Source organism: Calidris pugnax, unplaced genomic scaffold (genome assembly GCF_001431845.1).
Source record: "Calidris pugnax isolate Ruff unplaced genomic scaffold, ASM143184v1 scaffold156, whole genome shotgun sequence".
Taxonomy (NCBI): Eukaryota; Metazoa; Chordata; class Aves; order Charadriiformes; family Scolopacidae; genus Calidris; species Calidris pugnax.
Genome location: NW_015090889.1, coordinates 1677030 through 1691000, shown reverse-complemented (window position 1 = coordinate 1691000; position 13971 = coordinate 1677030). Strand labels below are relative to the sequence as shown.

General features: G+C 38.1%; 1 protein-coding gene across 3 annotated transcripts in view; it reads left to right on the top strand.

The window, feature by feature from the left end:
- Nucleotides 1–6: 6 nt before the first annotated feature.
- Nucleotides 7–13971, top strand: part of NIPBL (Nipped-B homolog (Drosophila)) — a 152851-nt gene continuing 138886 nt past the window's right edge. For all 3 annotated transcript variants that reach the window (XM_014947588.1, XM_014947586.1, XM_014947584.1), the window contains exon 1: nucleotides 7–462. The gene's annotated coding sequence lies outside the window, so the exon portion shown is untranslated. The remainder of the gene's footprint in view (nucleotides 463–13971) is intronic.

Here is a 13971-nt window from a genome sequence, read left to right as displayed (position 1 = left end):
CGGTACCGACTCACCGTGCCCAGGCTGCCCCCTCCCCCGCCCTCCTGCGCTCGCACACACCGAGGCGGCGGCGGCGGCCCTTTGGCAGCGTTCTCCTCCCCGCCTCGGCCACCCCCCTGCTCCCCCGCCGCTCGGAGTGTGCCTCGGAACCGGTTCGGCGCGGCCCGGCCCGGCCCGGCCCGTGTTGATGTTGTGAAGCAGGCTCAGGGGGAAGGGATTTGTCTCGGCCGCTCACCCCCCGGCTCTACATGTTCGCTGCACTGAGGAGGAGACGGAAGAGGAGCCAGCCCCCCTCCCGGCCCGGATTATTGTTGTTATATTATCTCCCCTCCTCCTCCTCCTCCTGCTCCGCGGCGGCGGCGGCGGCCCAGCGGCGGCGGCGGCTCCTCTGAGGAGGGAGGGGGGCGGATTTCTCTCCCCCTCTCTCGGATTCTCGTTGGATTCAGACGCCGATTTGCTCAGGTAATCCCCCCTCCTTGTCTCCCCTTCCCCTCCCTGCCCTCTCCGGCAGCGGGCCGGGCCTCCTAGCCCAGGCGGCCCAGTCCTGCCGGGAGCAGAGGGGATTAGCTGTTATCCGGGGTAGAGGGGAGTAAGTGGCAACCGGAGGTGTTTATTTCGCGGCCCCCCTTCCTGCTCGCTCGGGTTTGGCCGAGGAGAGTGGTTCCTGCCGGGCTGCCGGGAGGCCCAGGCCCGGTGGAGAGCGCAGGCCCGCCGGCCAGCGCCTTTACTCCAGCTCGGGGATTAGAAAGGCGAAGCGGCTTCTCGGTGACAGGCCTCAACCCGGAGAGGAGCAGGAGGAGGAGGAAACAATACAATTAGCCGCAAATGTGCGCTGATCCTTTGCCATATTTACAACTTCAGCAGGGGGAGGAAGGAAGGTCCCAGCGCAGACAGCCCTCTGAAGTGGGGAAGGAGTTAAGTGGAGGAATAGGGGAAGAGAGACAATGTAAATACCCACGAACAAAAATACCAGCTCTCTTCGCTGTTACCTTCTCCTTCTAACCAACTACGTTCTGAACATTCAAAAGTTCGGATTCGCATGGATTTACAATGTACAGAGGTTTAATCTCCAAGTAATATAGCGATTGATTAGTGTGTTTAATCACTTAGTATATTTATAGCAGAAAACTAGCGCTTGTGGGGTGATTGACACACCACGGACACCTGCGGACCCAGGAAATACAGATAGGCAAGCATATTGTATCAGGTACTCCACACAATCTTAGTGTCTGTGTGCTGTATACGTTACAGGAATATGTACTAAATTCAGAACGAGTACTATTTTATGCTTCTAAAAAACAGAAAACGGGAGAGGGATCGTGTGTAAAGTGCTGCGTTTATGACATTTAAGGGACCACGGTGAAGATGAGATCTTGCCCGAAGTATTTGAGAATCAAACATAAATTTAATTAAGTGAAAAGTCAGGAATGCTTAAAAAGTGTCATCCTTTCTTGTCAGGCCATATCGCTTTGAGATCCTGAGGTTGTTATTGGCTGTTTGTGTCCATGATGTTTGAATATGTAATTAGGTGTCATTTTAACAGGTCGAATGTGTTTTGTAAATAATTGTTGATTAAGTGTCAGGTCTTTATAAATAAATGGTGGGTAGTTTACAGTAATGTAAATCTTGGACTTACATGTGGTATAGTTGAGAGTGTTACTAAAAATTGAGATAGATTTAAAACACGCACCCTGTGAACTAATAAAAATACTCCTACAGAAGTTACATAATTGAGGGAAATTTTAAGATACAAAGTTTCATCTTTCATGTAGAAGGGAAATTCGTGAATGGCGAACAAATGTCAATATTACATAATTTGTTTATTTTTCAGCAGGTTTTTTAGTTGTTCAGGCAGATCTGTTGTACTAATAAGTGGTTAATATATCTAGCAGAGTAACTTTCTGGTGTATTGTGTGTAGAGTCTTAGGATAAAACTGTGCTATCGTGCCTGTGAGTGCCCTGATACATGTTTAAAAGGGTCAAGTTAATATAGCTGTCACGTAGAAGGCGTGTTTTTAATGCTGTAAATCCGTGTAGTAGTCAGTAGCGTGTCCGTGATTTGTATTGGTCAGGGAGCAGTTTGAATTTTAAAAAGCCTGAAGATCCTGCTGAGCCCCAATCCCGGCCTCCCTCCCTCCCACTAATCTCCCATTCCTGTCTTTGTGCTGCCTGGTCCTGTTAGACACTGTTTGCAACAGGGCCTCAGGCCTACGTGCGTGGAGAGGAACCATTTACACTTCGAAAAAAGCATCTTTTTAATTTTAAACTTTGTGAATTGCAGAGGGAGCCACTAGTTGTCTGTAACTGTCCCTATCTCAGTGTGTAGCAGTAGAATTGCTGTTTTCTTTTGGTCTGTAGCATGCGTAGAGGCCGAGTGTAACTCTGCTTTACAGAAAAGAAAGGACTGTGCAGAAGTAGTTGTAGTTCTTGGGTAGTTTTCATCATCAGGAAGCGACATGAGCTCTAGCGTTTCTTTTGTCGTCTGTTTAAAACCGCTCTCGTTTTAATAAAAATGGGTTTGTTAAGCTAACAGTGAACTTCTCTGACTTATTTTTCATTTAAGGAGGTTTGCTTTAAATATGCCAGATATGAGCAGGAAATGAGCTACTGTAGTTATGTAGTTCCTGTCAAGTTTATCTTGCCAGGGTTGTGTTTACGGCACTTTTTATTTATTTTTTTTTTTCCCCTAATCAGAAAGCATGGACTTTTCTGGTATGAAAAACAAGCGTATTTATAGAGGGAAATTTTAAGATGCTGTCTAATTGTGATTTGTAATGAGTTTTTTGGTTTTGTTCTTCTGAGCCATATATGATTAATCCTGAATTAGTTTCTTTATCACAGTTCCTGTAGTTGTAAATTTATTTATCTCAGAAAAATATATTCAGCATCCTGAAATATGTAATGTGTAAATCTTTGTAAGTTGACTAATTTTTATTTTAATTTGTATTTTTTAGCATATTTAAAAGTGTGTGCGAAGCAGGACTATGTCACATTCATACTACCTTTTCCCTGATATTAGGAGTTAGTACTTGTCCACTGTTTATCACAACAGTTAGCTGTTTAAGAATGATGTAGTTATTTATGCTATAGAAATACAAAATTAATTATTCTTAAGATATTAGTTGTAACAATTATTTTAATTGAAAGAGGAAAATACTTTCTTCTTGTTATTGTTTATTTTGTGCTTTTGACTACTCTGTACATTTTGAATTTGTTTCCTGTGTACAGGTTTTATTTTTTTTTTCCTCTCAACTTAAACTTACCTGAAGTTATTTCAACAAAAAATCTTCACCTGAAGCCTTTTTCTGTCTTGTAAAGCTGTTTTTATACTTTTTAAAAATAGAGAGATAGGAACAGGCATAACAGTAAAATAATTTATTTTTTACATTTGAAACATTTAAATTTTGATTTAGGAGAAACAGAACAGGATCAGAGAAGCAAAATTATATTGCTAGAACCCTTTGCAGAGCCCTGTTCTACATAAGAGTACAGGTACTTCTGTGCAACGTTATTGCATATTTGTGACTCCATGTACATTAATGTTCATATGACTCTTCATGCAGAGTCAAGGCAATAAATAGTAATTTCCTTGGGATAGAAACATGGGTTGTTTTTTTGTTGTATTGGTATGATGATTAAGGCAATGCAGCCGTAATCTTAAGTATTTCATGTTATTCAGCTACAATACAAATAAACTGTATTTTGAAGGATACTACATGAAAAATAGTCAATGTGTGAATTGATTTGAGCCAGGGATTGGTACAAGTTTCCTATAGCAAATTTCTGTGTGTTCAGTGGCAAGTGTGATACTTTTATGGTCATGTTGTACAAGTGTTAAAGTCATGATACTGAATTTATATTAACATTTCATAAGTATCTCACAAGAAGTGTAAAGTTAGTGGATAATTGCTGTAACGAGAAAGGAAAAAATATGCTTCTGTTCTGAGACCTAGAAAAGAAATTAAGTCTTTGAATTTATAAATTTATGCTTTCTAGAAATTATTCTAGAGGAATGTATAATATTCATTAAAGTCTGGACACTTTCACAACAGTTATGGGCATAATTAATTGGAAAAATATTAGTAGTGATAGGTTTAGTATTTTGTGTGTGGTAGATATGAGGTGGGTCATCCAGTGTTAGGATGGCTATTTAGTGTCACAAAATATATTACTAGAAATATTTAACACTTGAAAAAATAGCCAGTTCAATATGATACTTTTTATTTTCAATCTTGCATTTCATATGCTTTATTAAAAGCAGTACAGGTTAGGTTAGCTTCTGGTTTTGAATCATCAGCAGTAAAGAATATTCAGTTGCACAGATATACCTATGAGGAAGTGCTTGAAATTCATGATACCTGTGGACTATTGCTAATAACTCTGTACAATAATGATGGTTTTTGATAATGGAAAAAGGAAGTAATTTTGAAATGACAATTGTTAAAGGCTTGTATTCTAAAAACCTTTAATACAATTCAACTATATTTGTGTTTTTATTTTCTTAGTGTTACAAGCATACTTCTTATTAGCTTATCCTGACCCCCAGAGTACATGTGGAAGAAGTGCTTTATATTGACATCTGCTGCACCCCAGGAGTGAGGAGATTGTGTTTTAGGAGATCGTGCAGGACCTATGATTTGTGTCTCACTTCCTGTCCCTACTGGTCGCTGTGGAAAATCTCAATAGCAAAAGGGAGGGGAGAAAGAACTTTGGCCCAACTGTGTGTAGAAACTAAAAGGAATTCCAGTCAAAATGAACTTGGTTGTTGATGCTGTACTTGAAGGTGATGACTTGGTTTACACAAATAACTTCACAAAAACATAAACATTGAAGACCATTTTTCATGTTATAGTCAGAGGAAAATCTATAGAAGTTCATTTTTTATGGCCTTTATTATTTGTATTGGTTGGTTTTAAGTGGTTTTCTAATCGGAGATCTCAAAATTCTTTGTATGGGTAAATATTTTAATTTTTCAGAAGTACTGCTGTGGTTTGATTTGAAGCACTTTCTTTGTTGTAACTGTATGTGTTGCAGACACGCAATGCATTTTAGAGGAACAGTGTCAAAAATGGTAGGCTGCAGAGTAGGGGACATAGATAAGGAAACAGCAGACTAAGATTACAGAAACAAGCACAATCCAGCCCCTTGCTCCATATGCTGGGCCTTTAACTACATTATGTTATTTCCCTGTTTGCTCGCAGCCCAGTTCAGTGCCTCATACAGAGCATGGGAAATGCCAGCTGACTGGTATAGTGTTATAACCCAGTTTATGTATTTGTTTGTCATTCAGTGTTCAGCCTGCTGTATACATCCAAATCTTTCTTGAATGCTCAAGTGCTTTCATCTGTTAATTTGTAGGAATTATCTCAAAATAAGTAGCTGTGCTTCACAAAATTAGAGAACTTTTTTTTTGCACATCTGTAAAATATTATTTCCATTTTACAGATGGGAGACTGAAACTGAGTCAAAATAGTGAGTTTTAAAAGTGCTTATAAATCTTGTCTAATTTGATATGCTTTATTCTTCAGATCTGTAGAGTCACTTTACAGCACTTAGTAAGTTCATGACATTGTTTTCTTTGACTTTATTTGTGGTTGCGAGTGCCCTGCATTTCAACATGTCAGGCTCATTGTTTCTCATGCTGGATCTCTAAGAAGTATAGAATGGATTTTTGCTGATGACCTTAAACACCTATTAGGTTTCAGCTGTCTTGATCATGCCAACAGCTGGATAAGAGTATACTTTCTGTCCTGAAAAATTAAAAAATAAACACAAAACAAAACAAAAAATCATCCTCCATATTGTGAAGAAACCAAAATGTCTTAAACCTTATCAGGAAGAACAGAGATGATAACTAGATAATAATCCAAATCCCACAAGTAGTTAAATGGCTTGCCTGCAGTATTGGAGACAGAGATTCAAAATGTTACTCTCTTGACTTCCAGCAGGAAGTAGCAACCATGGAGGCTTTCCTAAGCATCCATTATTGGCTGTTAGGGATAAAACTCTGTCATAAACTGATAATTGGCAGTTGATGTAAACTGGTTGAATGGAAACCTCTGCGGCCTAGTGGTCAGACCATTTCATTGCGATGTCAGTCTGTTGTCCAGCTGCCCTATGGCTCTATTAGGAAAGCAAGACTGTTCTGTGGTGTAGTTGGTGCGTTCCTAGCTAGAGCATTGCTTTTGGGATGTAAGAAGTCTAGAACCACATGCCTGATCTGTATCGGACAGAGAAGTCTTTGAGCTTTTTTCTTCCTATATGGCTTTTTATGACATACACTCTACACATGGCCCAGAGTGAGTATATTATAGAACAGAATAGTTTCATAGAATAAGTGGTGCTTAGTCTTTTCTTTTTTCCATTTTTTTTCCTATTTTTACTTGTAGAGAGCTGGCATCAGATGCTATGTATAGCAGCTACCTTAGTGTCTGTAGAAAAAATAATCTGGAACCTGGATTTTTTAATCTAAAAGCTGGGAAAATTGCAGTAGGGCTGTAATAACTTTGTGAAGATCTAAAATCAGTTTGACTTCATTTTTTTTTTTTTCTGAAGAGAAAATGAAAAGTCTGCCTGATGATTTGTTTGTTAAATTTCTAGTTCAAACTAAGGAGAAATTATTGCGCCTTTTTTTTTGTGTGTGTGTGTGTGTCTTCTTTTAGATAATGAGAAATGGATTTTCTTCTACTGGCATGCTCAGTGATGATTGGTTCTTCCTGGCAATGTCCTTAAAAACTCAGGTTGAGGCATAATCTGTAACACAGAAAAACTTCAGTGTATCCTATTAAAATTTGGCAGTTACAAGGACCTGAAACATTGCTTAACAGAGTTACTAGTTGACTTCAAGAATGCATGTTGCTCCCCGCTTGTTTAGTATAGGTAGGACTGGTAGTGACTCCTCTCGGTTTCCTCATGCTTATTATTTAAAGGCACTGATTTTACTTTCGATTTTGCTAAACTTCAGTCATTTGGGCCAAAATCTTCCATCATAGGTGATTGCCCTTTATTGACTGATTCTTTTAATAAAGCCTGAAGCCAAAAATAGTTCACTGGCTCCTCAGGCTCATGCTGGAGAAAAAAATGTTTAAAAATTATTTCTGACCTTTTCTTCAAGTAATTGGAACACCCCCATTCTTTGGGAAAGGAATTTGAAATTTGAGTGAGGTGACTTTTTGCATTAGGGATGTGCATTTTGTTGCCATTTGAAAACCTGTCCAAAAATTGGGCAAATTATTAGTGTCTGAAAAATAACCTGACTTCTCTGGTTGTAGGCATTAACGTTGAAAAAAATTTGTATGCACAACAGCACTTTTCTAGTAAGTGCAGTTCTAAGCAGTGAGATGCGGTACATACTCGTAGTTTTCTGGTGTCTGTTCTCTGCTTATCCACAATGCTGCTTTTTGGAATGTGGAAAAGACAAGAACTGAGGTTGCAGGTGGCTGGAAGGGTGAACATAGAAGGAGGAGTGGTGAACTGGAACCAGACTTACTCAGGATGGGGAGGGAATTGGAGTTTGAAGGGCAGGAATTGGGAGGAGAATAGGGAGCTTGGAGTTCCTAAGGAAGTAATGACTGAACTGTGAGGACTGGATAAACGGGCTGGTGAGCCAGATACAAGTGTCCTTAGTAAAGTTACAGGAGGAGCTGTGAAACAGCCTTAGCAAGGGTCTGAGACAGAACAATACTTTGGAGTTGGGTGTACAGTCAAGGGGAGCAGTTCAGGGGTGGGAATGGGTGGGAAGTATGTACCGAGAGAGGCCAGAGAGGGGAAGAAGAACAAATTGCCTGAGAAGCCAGAAGTACAAAACATGGATTGGCTGGGCAAAGAAGCATTATTTCACACACAGGAATTAATTGTTTGATTTGTCTTTTTTTTTTTAATAGTTTTTTTAACTGAGGAAATCACATAGTTTAAAAAAAAAAGAGCTCAGAAATGTGCAGTACTTTTTGTAAGAGCAAATGATAGGGAATTCTAGGGAATTCTCTAGTTCCCATTACCTGTGAAGTCTGCATTGGGTATCTTTGTGAATGCATTGTGGTAGTCTTTAAGACCATCATCACATTTTTTCTTGCAACAGGATGCCTTTTTCACTGACTGTGTGGAATGCATGTGGCCTCTTTGATGGAGTTGCTGTTTGTTTGTCTGTTTTAAAAGCAGAACTGGTTAAATTATTGTCTCCTAGGGTTGGCCTTAGATATTGTTGATTCTGCCTTGGAGACAGGGATCAACTCATGAGATTGCTTCCAGTCCTGTCTTTTATGATTAAGCATTTTGATTTCTCTTTGGTGTTCAATGTGTAGTCCTTTGCCTTAATCATATCACATCATTTAGCCCTGTTCCAGAGATAGAATTCTTAACTTCCTCATGGACTTTTCTGTAACATGTATTGTAATCTAGGAATGCGTCACAAATACTTTCTTTTTTAATGTCTTTGAGGAGAGCACATAATCATGCAAGTTGGCATCTGAGATTCAAAAGTTGGTCTTTATAACTTTGGAACTCTTAACTGGAACTGTAGGACCCGACTTTTAAATTAACTTGATTTTTTGCATCATAACATGTGTGATAATATTAGAACAGATTTTGTTAATTTTGGTTACAAATATGACTAATCAGTGCTCCTTCAAATTAAGCTTCAAAGCATGCAGGAAAAAAGGAACACAGAAATATTTACCATTAGTAGTAGAAATAGAATGAGATTCCCAAGAGTGGCATTTTTCTGTTTCCAGCTATCTGAACTGCAGCTTCTTTCCCTTCATACTTGTCTTTAATTTTTACTTGGAGAGTCATGTATACAGCAGACCTTACATCCTTATGAATAGCCTCTGATTCATTCTCAAAGCAGATCCCTCCTGTAAGATGAATGAAGATTGGGCCTGGGGGTGGGAGGGGAATATTACACAATTATATAATCCAAGGGCTGTGTCAGAATTCTTGAGTGCAAGGGGCATTTATCAACTTTTGATTGACTTTGCAAATGTGATCTTTCAGTCTGTGGGTGTGCAGTTTCCTGGTAGAAGCCTAGAAAGCTTTGAGTTGATATACAGAAAAAGTAATGTTTGAGTATTTGTTGATGTCAACTTTTCTGTGTTGAGTGTTCTGTTGTAGAGGGTCTTTTAAAAGTATGATCTTCAACATTTTTAATGATGTCATTTAAGCATAGTATCTTTTAAAGCATTGCCTTGTAAACCAACTGTTATGGTGCAAGAAGTAAGATTTTTAATCTTTTTTGCTACATCATAAAGAGGATTGGAGTGAGATCAAAAACGGACTTTGTTGTTGTGATACTGCCATTGAACAGGTCAACCTTTGAGTGTCCATCAAAAGTTTCAGATGTGTGAGTGGCCAGAACGGACCTCACATCTCCCGTGGTGCTGAGTAAGGGATCCGTATTGGTTAGTCAATAGAAAATATTGGAGAGAATTTTACCTCCTGAAAGAGAGTTTAAATCAATTTATTTGATAATCATATTCTCTCTTTCAGGCTTTTTGCCTGTTCTAATTAATTTTCTTTGCACTGTGCTGTAGTACTCATGTGACAAGAAGAGACGGCAACGCTCACTACCCAACGCTCGCTATCTTAGAGCCAGTCAAAGACTCTAATGGATAGTGACAAATGCATCTTTGAACCTCTTTCTACTGAGGAGGATTTTAGAATATGTGTGTCTGATATCCTGAGCAAGTGCTCTTCCTCTGTTGTGTTGAGATTTTGAGTGAAGGGATGGAGGTGGTGGCTAGTATGCAGTGCGAAGTGGTCGGTTTGGTGTGTTAGGTGTGTTCAAAGCATGTGTATGACTGGACTTTCCTGCTCTTAAGGTCTTGCCCAGGCTTAGGTGTAAAACAGGTGTTGAGCTGCTTAGTTCTGCAGAAATAGTGGCAGTTCTGACATATGCTGAAGCAAAGCTGTAGGTGAACTTTCCTGGTGATAATTTAAGTGACTAATGGCTTAGAGAGTTGTAGGAACGCACTCTGCACTCTAGGGTCACTATTATAAAAGATTATTTAGCGTTATGGCTCTGCATATTTACTCACTGGAGTAATTCCCTCTGGTTCTATCTAGTATGATGTAAAGGTTAGTCATGTTCTTTACAGAAATGGACCATTTATTTTACCATGGAAAATATTAAAATGTTTGAGGAATTGCAATAAAAAATCATATGGTTTAAAAACTGTTTTGTCTGTAGTTCTCTAAATATCATTACAGGAGCAAGCCATCCTAATACTGGAAGGTAAACATTCTCCGTTTTCACATCACACTGTAATCTTAGCCTGGAACCTGGAGCAAGAATAATAAAAGCTGCTTATTTAATTTAGTGCCATGTTAAATTATTATATTAAATTAGTAGACTTTAGAAAAAGAGAGAACTTCTATTCTGTAAATGTTCATGTTTATTCCTGACAAATCCTTTTTTTGGACTCAGAGTAAACATACAATATCATGGGATTAAGCAAATTCTTACATCTTGATAAATAATTAGCCAATGAAGTCTTATAAAAAGCTCTGTAGATGGACTTCTGAGGATTCAACATAACTTGTTAAGTCCTGGTAATTGGAAGTTAACTGCATACTCAGCTACAGCAAATGTTCAATTGTGTATATGCAGCCTGTGGCAATTGCACATAACTTGATTTAATTTAACCCTGTTTCTTTGCTGTCTAAAGGAGGTTGAATTAGTTTGCATTTTTCATGGCTAAATGTATATGCACAATTATTGAAAGTCAGCTGATGGACAGTAACTTGATAGTCTGGGCTAATGAACTTGCCTAAATGTGGCTGACACTCCATGTAACCCTATGGAATTTTGGGAAAGAGTAGTATTTGAAACAGAATTGTTTAATTTCTCCTGCCTGCACCTAATTATTGATGCGGTTTGAACAAGTGGTTTGGGAAGGATAGTAAAAATCGCTGAAATATCTCATTGTAAAATATGCTGATTTTGAAATCCTGTTAGAAGATACCATAAAGCTTATTATAGGTAGAAGTAGGTAACTATTTTCTATTTTAAACAAGAGCAGAAAAACCTTACCAGTTTTATGATGATGAAGCTTACATGCTTATGCTATTTTGTAGCAAAAACCGAACAAAAATTAGGAGATAAATATACTTTAGTTATAAAGGTTACCCTATAGAAGTAGCATCAGTTACCAAGGACATTAAATTTGCTATACAGGACATAAAGGTTTTATTAATAAACTGATATTGATAGAAACTTGATAGAAAGAATTTAGTTTAGTTTCATGTGCATGATTATGATGAATAGTCTGTAAATCAATTTACATACATGTTCATTAACAGGGTTATGTGTTAATGCTTCAAAATCATACTTCTGCAAATGGGTTGCTTTCAGTGGGTTTACACAGGTATGATTAGTTGAAATTGATAGATATCAACAGATCTGCTGCCTGAAATAAGTTGGAATTTCAGATGGACTTTAAATAGCCTAAAAGTTGAAGCATTCAAATACAGTAAAATATGTATTAACTGAACTCAGTGATTATAGTGGTAACTAGTCTTGGTGCACACAAGAAGCATTTTTGTTTTTCTTTAAGTAATATATAATCATTTTGTAGATTAGATTTACCCCATTAAGACCAACAGTAGCTTTAATGATTCTGTTGTAGTTATTTAATATTGTTCTGTGGTTAATCTGGGTTTTGTCATAATCATTGTTAAACATTTTATGAATCTTTGTAAGTAAAGGATGTTTGTATTCTGGGGGAAGGGGTAGAAGCAAGTTGTGGCCTGAAGTGCTAATTGCTGAGATATAGTGGTAGACTCCCACCTGTTGTGATTTCTTTGCAATAACTTTCTGAACTGTGAACACAGATTAATAAATTTAACACTCATATAGCTTACTATATATACTCATCAGTGGTATATTAATGTACATGTTAATTAGCTACAGATAAATTGAAAGATTTTTTTTTTTAGAATCACCAGTGTAAAAGGCTTATATATACATTTGGGTAATAACTCAGATACTTGTCCACTGAAGAGCATGGAGACATATTTGAAAATTTGCCTTAAAATCTTTCAGAAATAAGAAATACCTACTTGACAGCCAGTGTCTTAGAAGATCTGGAAGAGGATGTTTGCTGTGAGTAAACAGTAGGAATAATTAGCAGTGGGGGGAGCTCAAGTTCCTTGTAATATAAACCTGAAAAACACAAATGTAAATGAATATTGGATTATGTGAGATAGCAGTTTAGTACTTTACAGAATACTACTGTCAGTATAAATTTTTGTCTCAGGCATAGATATTATCATGTGTGCCAAAGCATGCAGACAATAATGTCAAACGTGTGGCCTGGGAAGGCCACTTGTGGTTCTGCAAGCTCTAATTTATGGTCTCCCATGGTAACTGTTAAAGAGAAAAAAAGGATTATGAATTGAGATGTGCCCCTGGATTGCCCCCTGTGAGTTTAAGGTGAAGAGTTTTAAGTTTGTTTGGTTTGGTTTTTTTTTTTTTTTTTTTTTTTTTTTTTTTTTTTTTTGTGGAGGTAAATAGCCTGTTGCCACAGGAACAGATCTTTTCCTTGTTGCTGCTACTTGGCTGCTCTCCTCTCAGTCATATGTTTTATCACAGAGGTTGGTGGTGAGTTAGCGATTACACTATTGGACAGAAACTCAGTAGTTTGACAGCCTGGATGAATAGCTAGCAAACAGCAGTGTCCCTATTTGTATAGTGCCTCAGCATCCATTGTGAAAGGGAAAAACTGAGAACTCGCTACTTCTCATCGCTACTTCAGTGTATGTCAGTCTAGATGCAAGTTCAAGGTAGTTGAGGCATGATCCATTTCAGTGCTTCTGGTTTCTGTTCAAATGGTGTGTGTGTGAAACTAGAAGGCTATCATGCTTCATTTTTAATGATTCTGTATTGCCAGAATATTCCCATAAAGATTTGTGGCCTCTGGGTCTCCTAAAGTAATTTCCAGTTTGGAAAAAAGGCAAAATGATTCTCTATTCCTTCTACAACAGCAAAGCTGGAGAGAACTGAGAGTCTTCTCTAAAATGAGCCTGTAACTTGTGAAATAATGTTAATATTTCACATCGGAAAGATTGAGCTACCTCTCTAAAAGGTGCATCTCAGGGAAGACTGCAAAAATTAGCTTTAGTTTTCCCTCAAAGGCACTGCCCTACAAATAGGTATTTATAGCAGTGCTGTGGTTTACATCTTACTATGTACCTACTCATTGTCATTCGTCAGTGAATTATGGTAGGCAAACAGCTATTACTATACTTTTCTCATAATAGGGTGACATAGCACACTCATTTTAGGGTACTTTAAAATGTTTAGTTTTTAATAATTAAAAGATGTGATGATAATCTGATTTCATTGGGGTTTTCACGCTTTTTCAACAGAAGTAAAACTCTTTGTGATGTTTCAAATATAACTTTACCTGCATTTTAAAACCCATTCCCTTACAGGCAAAAGGAGTACTTCATTGGAAATGGTTGCACTTCAACAAGTTAGGAAAATGAAGTGCTCACCATGCAGTCATGTAAATTCTATTAAAAGATTAAACATGACTGAGTAATCTGGTCTTCAGTTTATTTATTAATTGGTTTTATCTGTGTGGTCAGTTGTGGTGGTTTGTGTATCTGTAGCATATGGGCCACCGTTCACCTTTGCCTTAGCAACATCTCGCACAATAGCACTGTTTGAATTGTGTAGTAGAAAGCTTTGTATTAAAGCCTGGGAGAAATTGAGGGCTATAATTAGCCCTCTCTTCCACAGGTCCTTAAGAAAAGGAGATGGTCATCATTTGGAGTGAAGTGTCTGGAGAATAAAGTACACAGAAGATAACCAAAACATCTGTGGTTGCATACAGGCAGGGATGGAAGGCTTCAGTTGGGTTGTCTTGGCATGATCCTGTGAGGACTAATCGAACCTTTGTGGAGCAGTTCTTAGCCTTCTCCATATGCCCATAACATAGTCAGCTGGGCAGTTCAGTCAGTAATTTGGAACTG